The 17,415-nt window shown below is 40.7% G+C and overlaps 1 long non-coding RNA gene across 2 annotated transcripts in view; it reads right to left on the bottom strand.

Moving 5' to 3' along the window:
* The window catches only part of LOC133614169 (uncharacterized), a 55,632-nt gene extending 39,398 nt beyond the window's left edge, over positions 1-16,234 (bottom strand). Inside the window, exons 1-2 of one of the 2 annotated variants that reach the window (XR_009816536.1) lie at positions 16,155-16,234; positions 7,780-8,219 (exon numbers count right to left, since the gene is read on the bottom strand). This is a non-coding gene — a long non-coding RNA (uncharacterized lncRNA). Of the gene's footprint in view, positions 1-7,779; positions 8,220-11,705; positions 11,806-16,154 lie in introns of those variants that run through there. The other variant, XR_009816537.1, reaches the window with a different exon arrangement.
* Between the last annotated feature and the right edge of the window lie 1,181 nt (positions 16,235-17,415).

The raw sequence follows: 17,415 nt of genomic DNA, 5'->3' as shown, positions 1-17,415 counted from the left end.
TTACCTGGAGGTGTACTTTTATTGCGGTTTTGAAGGAGGATAGAGATGCCCTTTCTTTTATACCTGTTGGGAGCGCATTCCACATTGATGTGGCATAGAAAGAGAATGAGTTAAGACCTTTGTTAGATCGGAATCTGGGTTTAACGTGGTTAGTGGAGCTCCCCTTGGTGTTGTGGTTATGGCGGTCATTTACGTTAAGGAAGTAGTTTGACATGTACTTCGGTATCAGGGAGGTGTAGCGGATTTTATAGACTAGGCTCAGTGCAAGTTGTTTTACTCTGTCCTCCATCCTGAGCCAGCCCACTTTGTAGAAGTGGGTAGGAGTGAGGTGGGATCTGGGGTGGAGGTCTAGAAGTAATCTGACTAGATTTGAGGGTTTTGGAGGTGCTAGGGTACCAGGAGGTGCATGCGTAATCGAAAAAGGGTTGAACGAGAGTTCCTGCCAGAATCTTCATGGTGCTTTTGTTGACCAGAGAGGAGATTCTATAGAGAAATCTCGTTCGTTGGTTGACCTTTTTGATTACCTTGGTTGCCATTTTATCACAGGAAAGATTAGCCTCTAGAATGGAACCTAGGTAGGTGACCTCATCCTTCCTGGTGATAACAATGTCACCCACTTTTATAGTGAAGTCATTGACTTTCTTAAGGTTTATGTGGGACCCAAACAGGATGGATTCTGTTTTACCCAAGTGTATGGATAGCTTGTTGTCAGCGAGCCAGGTGCAAGTTCTACAGAGTTCAGCACTGAGGATTTTCTCTACCTGTGACTTGTCCCTGTCTCATACTTGCCAACCTTGAGACCTCCGATTTCGGGAGGTGGGGGGAAGGGGTGGGGGTGGGGGTGGGCGTGGTCGGGGTGGGACGGGGGCGTGGCTAAAAGGGAAGGAGTATATTTACAGCTAGAATTCACCAAGTCAAGTATTTCATATATATATATATATATATATATATTTTTTTTTTTATTTTTTTTTAATTATATATATATAAATATATATATATATATATATATATATATATGTATATATATAAAATAAATACTTGAATTTCAGTGTTCATTTATTTACACATATACACACACATAACACTCATCTACTCATTGTTGAGTTAAGGGTTGAATTGTCCATCCTTGTTCTAGTCTCTGTCACTATTTTTCTAACCATGCTGAACACCCTCTCTGATGATACATTGATGTGAGGCACGCACAAAAGTGCTTTCATCAAATGCACTAGATGGCAGTATTGTCCTGTTTCAGAGTGTCACAACATTGCGGTTTACCGCAGACGAACTGCTTTACTGTATACAAAAAAGTGACTGCTGTTGTTGTGTGTTGTTGCCACGCTGGGAGGACGTTAATGAAACTGCCTAACAATAAACCCACATAAGAAACCAAGAACTCGCCCTCCATCATTCTATAATTATAACGTTATTGGGCAGGTACGCTTTTTTATATTGTGGAGGACCTGAGTCCGCCTGAATTTCGGGAGAAAATTTGTCCCGGGAGGTTTTCGGGAGAGGCGCTGAATTTCGGGAGTCTCCCGGAAAATCCGGGAGGGTTGGCAAGTATGCCCTGTCTGATATCAGCAGGGCCGAGTCATCCGCAAACAAGAACAATTCACAGTCGCATGCTGATGACAAGTCGTTTATGTATACTAGGAACAGTCAAGGCCCCAATATACTGCCTCGGGGGACTCCACAGCTCACTGAGAGGGGGGGGGGGACACAGTGCCGTTCACCTCTACCACCTGTTCCCTCCCCTCCAAGTAAGATTGCATCCAGCTCGATGAGGTTTTGTCAAATCCGATTGCTCTGAGCTTATCCAACAGTATAGCGTGGTCAACGGTGTCAAAGGCCTGCTGAAGGTCCAGCATGACCATGCCGCAGTATTTGCCCACGTCCACCTCATGTTTGATGTGGTCGGTCAGATAGAGAAGGCATGTGTCAGTGGAGTGGTTAGTTCTGAAGCCGGATTGGAATTTGTACAGGAGTTTATTGGTGGCAAGGTAACCACCGACCTGTTCATAAACTATTTTTTCCATTACTTTCAAAATGGAACTGAGAGTAGAAACAGGTCGGTAGTTGCCAGGTTCCAATTTGCTTCCTTTTTTAAAGAGGGGAGTTACTCTTGCTATCTTGAAATCTTTTGGTACTTGGCCTTGTGAAATTGAGAGGTTTATTATGTGCGTGATGATTGGGGAAATGATGGAGGCATAGTCCCTGAGGAATCTGGAGGAGATATTGTCAAGGCCGGTGGCCTTGTTTGGGTGGAGCGCGCTCAATTTTTTAAGCACTTCATCCGCTGAAACCATTTCTAATTTGAAATCATTGTTAAATACTCCTAGCTTTCTGTAGAAGGCTTTAATGTGTTCTACACCAAAGCGACCAGAGCGGTGGGACAGCTTGTTGACAAGAGTTGCGTCTATACTGGTGAAAAAGGCGTTAAGTCTGCTTGCTACCTCCATTTTGTCTGTAATGAGGGAGTCACCCTCCTTGATGTTAATGTTGGTGAGTCTGGTTTTAAGTTTTTGGCTGCAACCGGGAAGCTGGTTGTTGAGAATTTTCCAGAGCTCACGTGGCTTATTTGTGTTTTCCTCTATTTTGTCGTTAATGTAATTTTTTTTTTAAGGATTTAGTCAGGTTCGTTGACTTATTTCTCAATTTATTGCATTTCTTTTTGAGAGTTGAAAGGAGTGATTTGAGGTTGTTATTAGTGGGTTGTTTATCTACTTCTGTTTTACACTTTTGGTATTCGGAGTATTTTCTGTCTCTGTCTTTTATGGCAGCTAGTAGGTCCAGGAGCATCCATGGTTCAGAGCGGGCTTTGATCCTGACTGTTTTCACGGGAGCCATGTCATTTAGTATCTTTAGGAACGCTGTTTTGAAGCAATCCCAAGCAACATCGACCAGGTTGCTCGCGAGCACAGGGGACCAGTTCTACTCATCTAATTTTAAATTGAAATTATCACTGGAGTATTTTTTAAGGGATCTGGATTGGGCTGTTATGTGGCCATTGGCTTTAGGTTTAGCTATTTTGCGGGTGCAGAAGGTTAGATAGTGGTTGCTAAGACCACAGATCATGACCCCACTATTTTTTATTTTAAGCCGGTCTGAAGTGAGGATGAGATCTATGGTTGACGATAAAGATAATAGGAATACACTATTCCGCTCATAAAACACTCAAAAAAAAACATCCCAAAACTCCCAACAGTACTCCGTTTCCATGTGGTGACCTGAATATTAACCTAGTATTAGCGATATTGTTGTTATAAGCACTAACGCAGACCAACTATTTTTAGCAGCACCGTGATCACAGAGAGCTAACTAGCTTATGCTGCTATATTGACATACTGAGCTGCTGCATCGCCTCTGAGTTGGCAAAAGTTCAATCTAGATTATGAATCATGCCTTTCACTTGGATAGTAGAAGGTTGTGGACACAAACCGAGAAGTTGGTCAACTTTGACTTCCAACTTAGACCTAGAGATGGCGAGAAAGACACGAAAAGATGCTCATTGCGACCACCTTTTGTGGTCGCAATGAGCGACCACAAAAGGATGATGATTAAATCTTCATCTAAACCGGAAGATATAAACATCCAATAAGTCTGCATCTCAATGAGAGCAGACATTGTACAGTAAGTGATTGTTCAATTATGTTTATATTTTGTATTTTTTGTTAAGCACTTGGCACTAGTGCCTGTTTCTGGGTCAGCTTTTAAAACTTATAGGTCAACTTCTGTATATTCAGGCTCAAAACTATGTGCATACATGTATATATAAGTAGATCGCCTGCTAAAAAACTGTGTGTACTCCTGCTGTATCTAATTTATACAGTTAATATATATTTATAATGACTGCAGAGTTAAAGTACGCAGTCCTTTAGCAGTAATTGATGTTCTCGTGTGCACATATTTTCATGGACAAACACTTCCTATCAATAAAATTTGTTTCTAGCAGGGTCTGGCAAGTTATTAACATGAAAGTGCCAATGATCCTCATTTAGTGTGATTACTTGACTAGGATTTCCAAACCCAAGTTAATAACAGGTTTTAATGACAGTAAATAGAGGAGAAATATGACTCTAACATGCTCTGATCCATCTGTGAAAACACAAGCCCTTAAAGTCCGTGTTTGTGGGGCCGAGTGCATCGCCGTAAACCTGTCGGGTACTTGTTGAGTAATGTAAGTTGTGACTATCTCATTTCCCTCCTCCCGCTGATAAAGTTTGTGCTCGGGGGCAAAAATATCGCCGTCGACAGAGATCACTTGGAGTGCGAAGCAGCTCAACTGTATCTGAAGGCAGGCTGGCGGGTGGTGCACCAAAAACCATCTGAAGCTGAAGTTTAAGAGACAAAGACATGTTGGAACCTCCATTTATGAACTTCATGAACAGTCATTGTAAATTGAAAAGTTTGTATAGTGAAGCAAATTCCTCCATAAACTATGTAAATGTGAAGAATTGGTTGCAGCCCCGACAAAAGTTTATATTCTAGTGAAGGTTTGAGTGCTATACAGTACTGTATATCAAACAAACATAACAAGAAGGTGATGGATCAACTTTTTCTTTATCAAATAGCCAAAACAACAACAATGACAAGCTTAACTATGCACACACAGAAGGGACTATTGCCCTCACAATCGATCAGAAATCACAAAAATATTCAAATTTAACAACCATATGGCTACAATAATAGATATTTTCAAAAAAATGTAATCCACATATAAGATGACCATTCCACCTTCAAAACATAACTCTTAGTTGGGACAACAAACGCTCCTATTTAATTTTTTGTGCAAATTCCCGGTTTTCCTGAAATTCCAGGAATTCTGAAATAGCCATCCATCCATTTTCTACCGCTTGTCCCTTTCGGGATTGCAGGGGGTGCTGGAGCCTATCTCAGCTGCATCGGGCGGAAGGCGGGGTACACCCTGGACAATACCCATTCTTAATTCAAACTGTTACTTCGTCAACATTTTTCAACCAATTCCAAAAATGTCAACTAACCCATTCATATCATCTGGGACAATTGTGCTAGTATCAATATTTTCAAAGATTCCCAGTTTTACCGAAATTCCCAAATTTCCACGATATTCCCATTCAAATGAATGGACATATTCATAGTTCTACAATGCCCTAAATTCTCAAAATGTTGCGCCATTTTTAAACCCTTTTTACAAGCTTTCAACCATCCACCCCTACTACTTTGACCATATATTGAACACAAAACATGTTTTCCCTTTCCCCAAATTCCCAGTTTTCCCAGGATTTTCTCCCCATTGACAATGAATGGGCAATATACAAAGGTCTCCATATCCCACATTTGTGAACCGATTTGAACCGTTCCAACATCCACACACTCCACTCACCCAGGACATTCAAGCCAGCATGTTTCGGTTCCGAATAGTCCCTTACTACCCGGAATTACCAGGACTTTCCCCCCATTGAAAATGAATGATTAATATACAAACCTCTCCATATCCCACATTTCTGAACCGATTCGAAACGTTCCAACATCTGCACATTCCACTCACTCAGGACATTCAAGCCAGCATGTTTCAGTTCCGAATATTTCTTGATTACCCGGAATTACCAGGAATGTCCCCCTATTGACAATAAATGGGCATTATACAATCTACTGAATATCCCACATTTCTCATTCGATTTGAACCGTTCCAGCATCCACAAACTCCGCTAACACCGAATATTCAAACCAGCATGTTTCCCAGTTACGAATACTCCCCGATTACCTGGATTTACCAGGACTTTCTCCCCATTGAAAATAAATGGGCAATATACAAACCTCTCTATAACCCACATTTCTCATCCGATTTGAACCGTTCCACATCCACACACTCCACTCACCCTGGACATTCACGCCTTTTGGTTCCGCTCACAGGGCATTCACAACCAATTCCTTCCGGAATTGCAGATTCTAGTTAATAATAATTCTACGTCGTGTGAATTTGTTTACCACGGTCAGGTCTGAAACCAAAAGGCTGCGATAAATGAGGGACAACTAATATACTCTAAAAAGTCTGACAAAAACCAAATCGCAAAAAAAAAGTATAGATTTTTGCCGTAAAAAATATAGCAAATCGTATAAATCTTTTTCAAACGCTCTTTTTTTCTTTATACGTTTTTTAAACAAAGACATCACAGACAAAGAGTTACCAACGCCAATGCAGGAAAACGGACACATTTGTTCCGTTCATTGTAGACAGCATCTGGAAACGAGGCCAAACTTTTGACAAAACTTTTCATCGAAAACTAAATCATACAAAAAGTCTGGCGTATGAAAACCAAGGTATCACTATAATGTGATCTTTGAAGGAACCTAATTTGATCGTGAGAGTACGTTTTTGATCACAAATCTCAGAGGACCAGTTCCATGTGTTACGAAATGTTAGATAATATTATGGACTTGATTCATTTCCTTCCTTCATCAACATGGATGCAACTCAACATCACATTTTCACACTGATACCGCTTGCTTTTTTTTTGTCAGACAGCAAACTACCAAAGACTGCACTCCATTTTGGCTGAGTCAATAAACAGTTTCTCAAAATTATCCAAAAAAAGCCACCTTTGAATTGATTATTATCCCCTTACTCTAGAAATTATTGTGGGCTTCATGGAGCAAAACTTAACATGCTAACTGTGCTCTTTAGTAGGAGTGTCCCGATCCGGAATTGATGTCGGATATCAGCCGAAAAAGAAGTATTGGATTATATGAGTTTGCATCCAAAATGTCCGATACAAGCAGCCGGTCAACATCTAAATGTCCTCCAATAAGCACACCATTTATTCTATTTTAGTCAAGTCATTTACAAAAGGTAAACACGCTAAGCTAAAGGCTAATAGGGGCTCGCAGCTACACAACAGCTAAGCACTCAATAGTACACAAGCTAGACATACCGGTACATAATAATAAATGAACAACATTGCAGTGTAAAACAGCACATTTGTCAAATAATCAAATTATCAAATAATCAAATAATCATAGTCACACACATACAAACCGATTCACAATTAAATTGTGATTCGTATTCATCCTGATTATAAATCGATTCATATTGCTTTTTAAAATCAACTTAGAATTTTTTTTTTTTTTTTAATAGGAATCATTTTTCTTTTAAAAATAGATTTTAAGCAATTTCCATGCAATCAAAAAGAGATTTTATAAGCTGTAACCTGTTTTGAAGAAGTTTAATCATCATTATTACACCAACAAAGCGGGAATTGGTTTGAATCGAGAATCGATTCTGAATCGTATCTTCCCCCAGGAATCGGAATGAATCGTTAAGTGCCCAAAGATTCACTCTCCTCGCTATTAAGTGTCCTTAATGAAACAATAGGTCTAAATGCAGACAAACATCAAATTATATTACTGACGCATACAGAGTCTCCAATGCAGAAAAGTGTGTAAGAAAATATCCAGGAACAAAAGTGTCCGCATCATTCTACTTGCTGCGTCGTGAGTTAAAATAAATGAGTCAATTACCACTCCACTTCTACTTAAAGACAGTATAAATCCAATACTTACATTGTTAATAATAAATAGGTTAGTGTTGTTCATAGCTACCATTTTTCTAACGTTTCATACTATAAAATAATAAAATTATATCCGGTTTACATAGGTATTGGTCTGCACTCAAGGCCACAATATCAGTGTGGTATCGGGACACCCCCTACTCGCTGGCGTGCCACACACAAAACACAGCACGAGGAAACAACCAATCAGCATGCAGCTTGCGGCTCACAGTTAAAATAGGTAGACACTTACCAACATTGATGACGTTGGCTGACAGGAAGTGGCTGGTCGTGCTCTGTAAGGAGTCCATTGCCCTGGTAGCGCTCGGCGACAGGTTTGGCGAGACCATTGTCATAGCACCCGGCTCCATGTGCGTTGTTTTGTCGAGGTTTCGTAAAACAATGTCGACAGTGATCTTCGTGTGTTTGTTGCTGTCGACCTCACTCCCCAAAAAATAGAATTTGAATATTTGATTCCACTGACGAAAAAGCTTACAAAACTTTGAGTGAGCTTATAAATGTTGAGCACTCCAAACTAAATTTGAACTCTGGTAGTGTATTTGTCAAGAAACTGATCTGGAAACTGGCAGGAGAGCTCCAACTCAAAAAACGGAGTTCTGAAAAAAACTCAAAATGGCCATCTTTGTCTCTCCTCTAATAAAGAAGCTTCATTCCGATGCGCCAGTCACTCACCTGCAGAGGAAGAAGGAGTGCATTACCACCAGAGGTGACATTTGTATGGATTATACTTGTCAGAGTAGTTTTAATGCAACATACTTTTTACCACGTCACTTGGCGATCACTCCAGCAGCACTGAGAGCGAACTCAGCTGAACTACCTCGGGTAATATTGAAATTTGCAATGCCAACAAGGCAATTGACCTAAAAAAATGCTCCAATGTAAATAAAGTAAGGCTCCGGTTTTCAAAGAAATGTGCTAGCATGATGCTAATAAACATTTGGCTTTGATATTGACATGCTACTGATTAGCATTAGGCATTTTACATGGCGATTTCAATACCTCCAAATTAAGGCAAGTCAATAAGAACTACAACGGAGATGCACGTGACAAACAGCTGGTGTGTAATAAGTACAATACTTATAGTATTAACATATAAAATATTAATATATATATATATATATATATATATATATATATATAATATATATATATAATATAATTAATATAATTGGATATTAAGAGTATGTGACAGTTGGACTCCTACTTACTAGTGCAACTCCTGAAAAAAAAAAAAAGATTAAAAATAATTAAATTATTTACAAAAAGAATGGAGAAAATCAAAAGACGGCGAATAACTTCTTTCTTGGAGTTAAAGCAGAGAAAGAATCAATGGGCAAAGCATTAGGAAATAAGCCTGAAATAGGAGACTGATTGACATCTGGGCACAGGTGTCATATATATATATATATATATATATATATATATATATATATATATATATATTTTGTCAGGAGTTGCACTAGTAGGTAGGAGTCCAACTTTCACATACTCTTAATATCCAAATATATTAATTATATATCCATTATGTTTATATCATATGTACAAATATCAATATTGTGATGATCCGCTGCCCGGATCATGTTTTCTTTATGTTTAGGATTCACTTAGTTCTGTTTTTCAGCACCTGGATTTGTGCTTTTTCGTTGCCATGGGTGCTGATTATTCCACCTGCCTCTCATTAGTGGTCGGGGCGCTCACCTGCTCCTGGCCACTAATCAGAGAGCTGTTTATTCCTGCCTCTTATCACACTTGGTCTGGCTGTTTTGCGTGCTTCATGCAACATTTACGTTTGGTTATCATTACTTCTTGCTCTTGTTTCTATGCCAAGCTTTTCCATAGCTTTGTCATAGTTTCCCGTGCTGTCGGCACACTTTCCTGTTTGCTTGCATTTTTGCCTGATTTATGAGTATAAATCATTTTTCATACCTACACACTGATTCCGGAGTTCCGTCTGCATCTTGGGGAAACAATTGGCGCATTACCATGCGACCCAAGTGTAACATATATATTTATACAAAACCAATAAAGTTGGCACATTGTATAAATCGTAAATAAAAACAGAATACAATCATTTGCAAATCCTTTTCAACTTATATTCAATTGAATACACTGCAAAGACAAGATATTTAATGTTTGAACTGAGAACTGTCACAATTCAATTAGATGTGGAACAGAGGAACCCAAGGATGCAGATGGATTTGTGAGTAAATAGCAGAGGTGGGACCAAGTCATTGTTTTGCAAGTCACAAGTAAGTTTCAAGTCTTTGCCCTCAAGTCCGAGTCAAGTCCCGAGTCAAGACAGGCAAGCCCCGAGTCAAGTCCAAAGTCAAGACTGGAAAGTCTCAAGTCAAGTCCGAAGTCCTGCATTTTGAGTTTCGAGTCCTTTCAAGTCCTTTTAACCACAGACTAATATATTAACACAGATTGTGTATGCTTTTCAAACGCTGTATTTATTTATTAAAACAAGTGCATTTTAAATTGCAGGAAAGAAAATTGTGCTGACATTGCACTTTATAATAGCACTATTAACCAGTCATTTTAAACATTAACTCATTCCTTTACAGAACAAACACATTGAAAAATAAAGTGCAAATGTACTTATTTGTACAAAAGTGTTAACATTGAAAAAACATGACATATACGTTAACATAACAAAAAAGTTGTACTTTTTATATGTCAGGGCCCTATGCTGCATTGCATTTGCAAAAGACCAAATTAGCCAAGAGTCTGTCAGTCATTTGTGCACGATGGGGAAGTAGTATGATGCCACCATGGCTGAAAACTCGCTCCACTGGAGCACTGGAGGCAGGCACTGCCAAGACTCTCATGGCCACTCGTAACAGTGAAGGAAGAGTCTTCATGTTCAATGCCCAGAACAAAAGGGGGGAGAGAGTTGTTTTGGGTTGGTGCACTACTTGTAAGTGTATCTTGTGTTTTTTATGTTGATTTAATTAAAAAAAGAAAAGAAAAAAAATATATTTCTTGTGCGGCCCGATACCAATCGATCCACGGACCAGTACCGGGCCGCGGCCCGGTGGTTGGGGACCACTGAGGTAAACAACCAACAGTATGTCAGAAAGCTAGCTAAAACGGTACACATATTCATAATATAGTATACATTTTAACTGACCTTTATTTTACTATTTTTGTCTTTTTTTAGGTGGCTAAAATACTTGGTGCTGCTGACCGCCGTCTAACGTTACGTGTGATATATTGACTAACGTAACCCTGCTTAAAAAAAATCACTGAACAAAAAGTATGAATAAGGTAGTGAACTGCAACAGATTCCCGTGTTTGCAATAACGTTATAACGTTAGCAGTGAGTTTACAGCCTCACTGATTTAACTACACAGCAAATAAAAGTCACGTTACTTTGCCAATAAACGTTATCTTACATTCAAAACTTACCGTTCTTTGTGCAACTTCAAATGCCGGACAAAGTTGGAAGTTGTTGCCTCTCCATCAGTAATTTTCGAACCGCATGTGTTGCATACTGCAAACCGTTTTGTGTTGACCACCTCGTAATTTTTATACCCAAACAAAATTATTTTAGGTATCATTTTTTGTTCACTGGCGTGTGGTTTGGACATGTCTTCTTCGTTGGTTGTCCTGCAATTTGATTGGATGAATGCTGTGTGATGAAAACAAAGTAGATCTAATTTGATTGGCTGTTGTACTGAGACCACACCAGCTGACACACGCAACGCTGATAGACAAGTATACAATGAAAAATACGGAGCGCTCCCGAATAACTTTTTCATCTTTGGGTTTTGGGGAAAGTAGCAAGTCATGTCAAGTCATGTCAATTCAAAAGGCTCAAGTCCAAGTGAAGTCACAAGTCATTGATGTTAAAGTCTAAGTCGAGTTGCAAGTCTTTTTACATTTTGTCAAGTCGAGTCTAAAGTCATCAAATTCATGACTCGAGTCTGACTCGAGTCCAAGTCATGTGACTCGAGTCCACACCTCTGGTAAATAGTTCTTTACTTAACAAAAGAAGCGATCACAACAATGATCCAAAAATAGAATATAACAAAAAGCGACGGTGCGAAAAAAGAGAACACAAAAAGAGCACCGTGACAAAAAGAACAAAAGCTAATATACAAACTAACTAAACTTTGGGTCGAAGTTGCAAGACGTGCAAACTATCAACATACATACCAAGCTGGATGGCACTGGAAATAGCCAAAATGGAACGTAGCAAAAATACAAGGAGCATAGGAGTCTTCATACGATCAGAGTCAAGAAGTGGAATAGGAGTGCCATCTAGCTGGCCAGGTGCTGCTTAAGTAGTGCTGGTGAGATTAGACACAGCTGTGCACGTCTTGCAGCTCCGCCCACAGGAAGACACAGGAACTCTGAGGAAGACAAAAAGTAAGAGCCAGGTCTGATGCACCAAGGGAAAACTGAGCATACAAACCACAAGGTGGCAGCAGGCGGTGACAAGAACATTTTTGCAAATAATCACCAACTTAGAATTTAATGGCAGCAACACGTTGCAAAAAAGTGGGCACAGGGGCATTTTTACCACTGTGTTACATCTCCTTTTCTTTTAACAACACTCAGTAAACGTTTGGAAACTGAGGAGAGCAATTTTTGAAGATTTTCAATTGGAATTGTTTCCCATTCTTGCTTAATGTTCATGACATCACGAACTTCAGAGGCTGCAATATGACAACTGCGGATCAGAGTGCGACACTGGCAGAGGAGCTTAACTGTTTCTTTGCCCGTTTCGAAACCCCCCAGCGACACTCATCTGCTCCAGCCCTGCCCCCGCCCCCACCGGGCTCCGGCGCCACTCCACTCACTGTACAGGAGCACAGTGTCAGACGAGTGCTCCTGGCTGTGAACCCCAGGAAGGCTACCGGACCAGACGGAGTACCTGGAAAGGTGCTCAGGACGTGCGCCCACCAGCTCGCTCCCCCCCTCACCAGGATCTTCAACCTCTCCCTGGCTCAGGCAGTCATCCCATCCTGCCTGAAGTCATCTACAATAATCCCGGTGCCGAAGAAGTCTCCCATCACCAGCCTGAATGATTACCGACCAGTGGCCCTCACTCCGGTAATCATGAAGTGCTTCGAGCGACTTGTTCTCCAGCACATCAAGGACCATATCCCTCCAGACTTCGACCCCCACCAGTTCGTATACCGGGCGAACAGGTCCACAGAGGACGCCATCGCTGTTGCTCTCCACTCTGCTCTGAACCACCTGGAGCAGCAGCAGAGCTACGTCCGGATGCTCTCTGTGGACTATAGCTCTGCCTTCAATACAATAATCCCGGACAGACTCTGCAATAAACTGGACACTCTTGGCCTCCCCCCTCTCACAAACGCCTGGATAAGGGACTTCCTAACGGACCGACCCCAGAATGTGAGACTTGGCCCGCACCTCTCATCCTCCCGCACGCTGAGCATCGGCTCCCCACAGGGCTGTGTGCTGAGCCCCCTCCTCTACTGCCTTTACACCCATGACTGCAGTCCGGCCCACAGTGACAACCTTACCGTCAAGTTCGCCGACGATACCACAGTGGTCGGGCTCATATCCAGGGGTGACGAGGCTGCCTACAGAGAGGAGGTCCTGAAGCTGACGGCCTGGTCTTCGGAGAACAACCTCGCTCTCAACACCAGCAAGACCAGAGAGATCATCGTCGACTTCAGGAGGAGCAGCACCGACCCTGCCCCCCTCTACATCAACGGCGAGCATGTAGAGAGGGTCCACACCTTCAGGTACCTTGGAGTCCACATCTCTAATGACTTCTCCTGGACAGTCAACACCACATCAATCATCAAGAAGGCTCAGCAGCGGCTACACTTCCTTAGAGTCCTCGGGAAGTACAACCTGAAGCTGACCTGCTGCTGACCTTCTACCGCTCGTCCATCGAGAGCCTGCTGACCTACTGTATTACGGTATGGTACGGCAGCTGCACTGCAGCAGACAGGGAGAGGCTGCAAAGAGTGGTCAAGACGGCTCAGAAGATCATCGGCCGCCCTCTCCCCTCTCTGACGGACATCTACACCTCCCGCTGCCTCAACAGAGCCAGTGCCATCATCAAGGACAGCACCCACCCTGGCTCTGACCTGTTCCACCTGCTGCCCTCTGGGAAGCGCTACAGGTGCATTAAAACCAAAACAAACAGGCTAAAGAACAGCTTCTTCCCCAGGGCCATAACCATCCTGAACGGACTGCCCCATTGTCCCTCATAACTGCCTTCTCTTCGGTGCAATAACCCATTCCACCAACCACCCTGTTTTTTTTTTGTTTTTTTTCATGTATATATTCATTTCACACCATATTCATTGCACTTCTACATTTTTTATATTTTTATATATTTGCACATTGTTTTTCTAGCATGCTCACATCGCACTGTATGGAATGGCCTCAATCTCGTTACCTTGCGTAATGACAATAAAGCTGATTCTGATTCTGAATGTACAGCTTAATTTGTTCGACAGTCCGGGGTCTCAGTTGTCGTATTTTACGTTTCATAAAATGGGACCCTTTACCTCCCTGCTTAGCACTCAGCATCAAGGGTTGGAATTGGGGGTTGAATCACCAAAAATGATTCCCGGGCGCGGCCACTGCTGCTGCTCACTGCTCCCCTCACCTCCCAGGGTGTGATCAAGGGTGATGGGTCAAATGCAGAGAATAATTTCGCCACACCTCGTGTGTGTGTGACAATCATTGGTACTTTAACTTTTTAACTTATAATGCGCCACACATTTTCAATGGGAGACAGGTCTGGACTACAGGCAGGCCAGATGAGTACCCGCACCCTTTTACTACAAAGCCACGCTGTTGTAACTAACACATGCAGAATGTAGTTTGGCATTGTCTTGCTGAAATAAGCAGGGGCATCCATTAAAAAGACGTTGCTTAGCTGGCAACATATGTTGCTCCAAAACCTGTATGTACCTTTCAGCATTAATGGTGCCTTCACAGATGTGTAAGTTACCCATGCCTTAGGCACTAATAAACCCCCATACCATCACAGATGCTGGCTTTTGAACTTTGCCCTGTAACAGATGGTTCTTTTCCTCTTTGGACCGGAGGACACGACGTCCACAGTTTCCAAAAACAGTTTGAAATGTGGATTCGTCAGACCACAAAACAGTTTTCCACTTTGCATCAGTCTATCTTAGATGAGCTCGGGACCAGCAGAGCCGGCGGCATTTCTGGGTGTTGTTGATAAATGGCTTTCGCTTTGCATAACTTGTACTTACAGATGTAGCGACGAACTGTACTTACTAACAGTGTTTTTCTGAAGTGTTCCTGAGCCCATGTGGTGATATCCTTCACACACTTATGTCGGTTTTTGATGCAGTACGGCCTGAGGGATCGAAGGTCACAGGCATTCAATGTTGGTTTTCAGCCTTTCAGTGATTTCTCCAGATTCTCTGAACCTTTTGATGATATTACGGACCGTAGATTGTGAAATCCCTAAATTCCTTGCAATAGCCAATTGAGAAATGTTGTTCTTAAAACTGTTCGACAATTTGCTCACGCATTTGTTCACAAAGTGGTGACCTTTCCCTCATCCTTGTTTGTGAATGAATGAGCATTTTATGGAAGCTGCTTTTATACCCAATCAACACCCATCTGTTCCCAATTAGCCTGTTCACTTGTGGGATGTTCCAAATAAGTGTTTGATGAGCATTCCTCAACTGTTTTTACCACTTGTGCCAGCTTTTTTGAAACATGTTGCAGGCATGAAATTGTAAATGAGCTAATATATGCAAAAAATAACAAAGTTTATCAGTTCGAACGTTAAGTATCTTGTCTTTGCAGTCTATTCAATTGAATATAGGTTGAAAGGGATTTGATCTGTGTTGGCCCTGCGATGAGGTGGCAACTTGTCCAGGGTGTACACCACCTTCCGCCCGAATGCAGCTGAGATAGGCTCCAGCATCCGCCGCGACCCCGAACGGGACAAGCAGTAGAAGATGGATGGATGGATATATATAAAATAAATGTCCTAATTTATTGTAGTTTTATTTATAATTGGTATATACAATCATGCATTTTTTTCTTACTTATTTGTGTATAATTTTCTATATTGTTAAATTTTTACACCATTTTTCAGATGAAAGAAAGTCTAAACTAGTGATGTCACTGCTAAAGCATGGAAATATGGTACCGAGTTCTTTGGAATGTTTATAAAAACGCAACACTATTTTTATAATAGCCAATATTTGTGTAAATTTAAGTATTCTGCTCTACATTTTACAGTATAACTGATACTAATAATTGTTTCTTTGATTTAAAAAAAACAAAACAGTAGAATAAAGAACTATAAAAACAAGTCAGTCATTTGAATGGCTCTTTGAAAATAATCAATCCTCAAAGAGCCATAAATCCCATCTCTAGCATTATTTTCAATCCCCAAAGAGTTACCACTTCTTTCCCTTTCTATTCTGCCAATTGAAACCCAAAGGTACCAAAAGACAGAACTCCTAGCACTGAAACATCCATGGTCCTCTCTGCCGCGTGCCTCTGTCTATGAAATATTAAATAGCCAGAATAAACACAATCTGTAAAGTAAAAGAAGAACTAGTCGAGTTTAAAAAGTGAAACAAGTTGAATAAGCTGCAGCACAACAACTTTGTTACTTACCGTACCATGATAGTCCTAAATTACGCTTTAAAGCTTGCAGTGTGTGTGATCCGGTACCATGCAGACCATGTCCACACAATGAATATGTGTTTGTGTGTGTGTGTGCGTGTGTGTGTGTGTGTGTGTGTGTGTGTGTGTGTGTGTGTGTGTGTGTGTGTGTGTGTGCGTGTGTGTGTGTGTGTGTGTGTGTGTGTGTGTGTGTGTGTGTGTGTGTGTGTGTTTGTGTGAGAGGTGGGGTTTGGGCAGACTGGAGAACATGTAGAGAACTGTTCACAAGAGTTTGGTCGACAGATCGCTTCAGCTGCAGGTCAGGACATGCCCTTGTTACCATCCAACACAAACCTTTGACTCTCCACCGGAAAATTGTGTGTTTGCGTGTGCGTCCGCAGTGCAAACTTGTATTGTGACATAGACGTTGTTTTTTGGGGATTGTTAAAACTCCCGTGGACCCAAAAGGGTCTCAGTCATTAAAGTGTTTAAAACAAGTCAGATGTATTTATATTGTTCTACTTTCAACGCTAAAATATCTGTAGATTAACTTCAGACCTATCCATTGACAGAGAGTTTTTGAATGATTTATGTTCCTTTTGTCAAAGACAACCCGTTTTGTTTTTTTTTAAAGAAAAATCACAAAATATGCAATATTTTAACAAAAAAACATGTATGAATATTTGATGTGAAATAATTTGAGAATGCATTTCAGAACGACATTGCTTTTGATTCATTATTGTTTTGGAACAATGACTGTTTAAAATAAATCAGATTAAAGAATCAAAATATTTTTAAATAAGTTATATATCAATATGTATTATTTTTTATTTTAACACTTAAATCTCTAGATAAACTTCAGATCTATTCGTTAATTAATTAATTAATTAATACGTTTTTTAATTTTTTTTAGCAATGATAATTTAAAGTTTAAAAAAAATGCCTATATGGCAGTTTTATGTTATTAGTGTCAATATTGCAACCATTTCTCATTACATTACACCTGTTCGTTCTATTATTCAATGTTTTTTTGAAAAATTAGCTGCGGGCCGCAAATGGCCCCCGGTGCCGCACTTTCGACACCCGTTTTATGACATTCGATACGCTAACAGTCGTCTACATCTCGGCCCCTTCGGACAAATATTTTCAACGAACAATTCAAAAACATTATTTTTGTCTTTTTAAAGTATACTGTCAATTTAGACACTGTAAATTTCGCTATTCATCAAGTAAATACAGGCTACTATCGTTGATAGCAATACTTTAGGGATGT

Source organism: Nerophis lumbriciformis, linkage group LG01, assembly GCF_033978685.3.
Source record: "Nerophis lumbriciformis linkage group LG01, RoL_Nlum_v2.1, whole genome shotgun sequence".
NCBI classification, from domain to species: Eukaryota; Metazoa; Chordata; class Actinopteri; order Syngnathiformes; family Syngnathidae; genus Nerophis; species Nerophis lumbriciformis.
The sequence above is the reverse complement of the archived record's forward strand: the minus strand, read 5'-3'. Positions and strand labels throughout refer to the sequence as shown.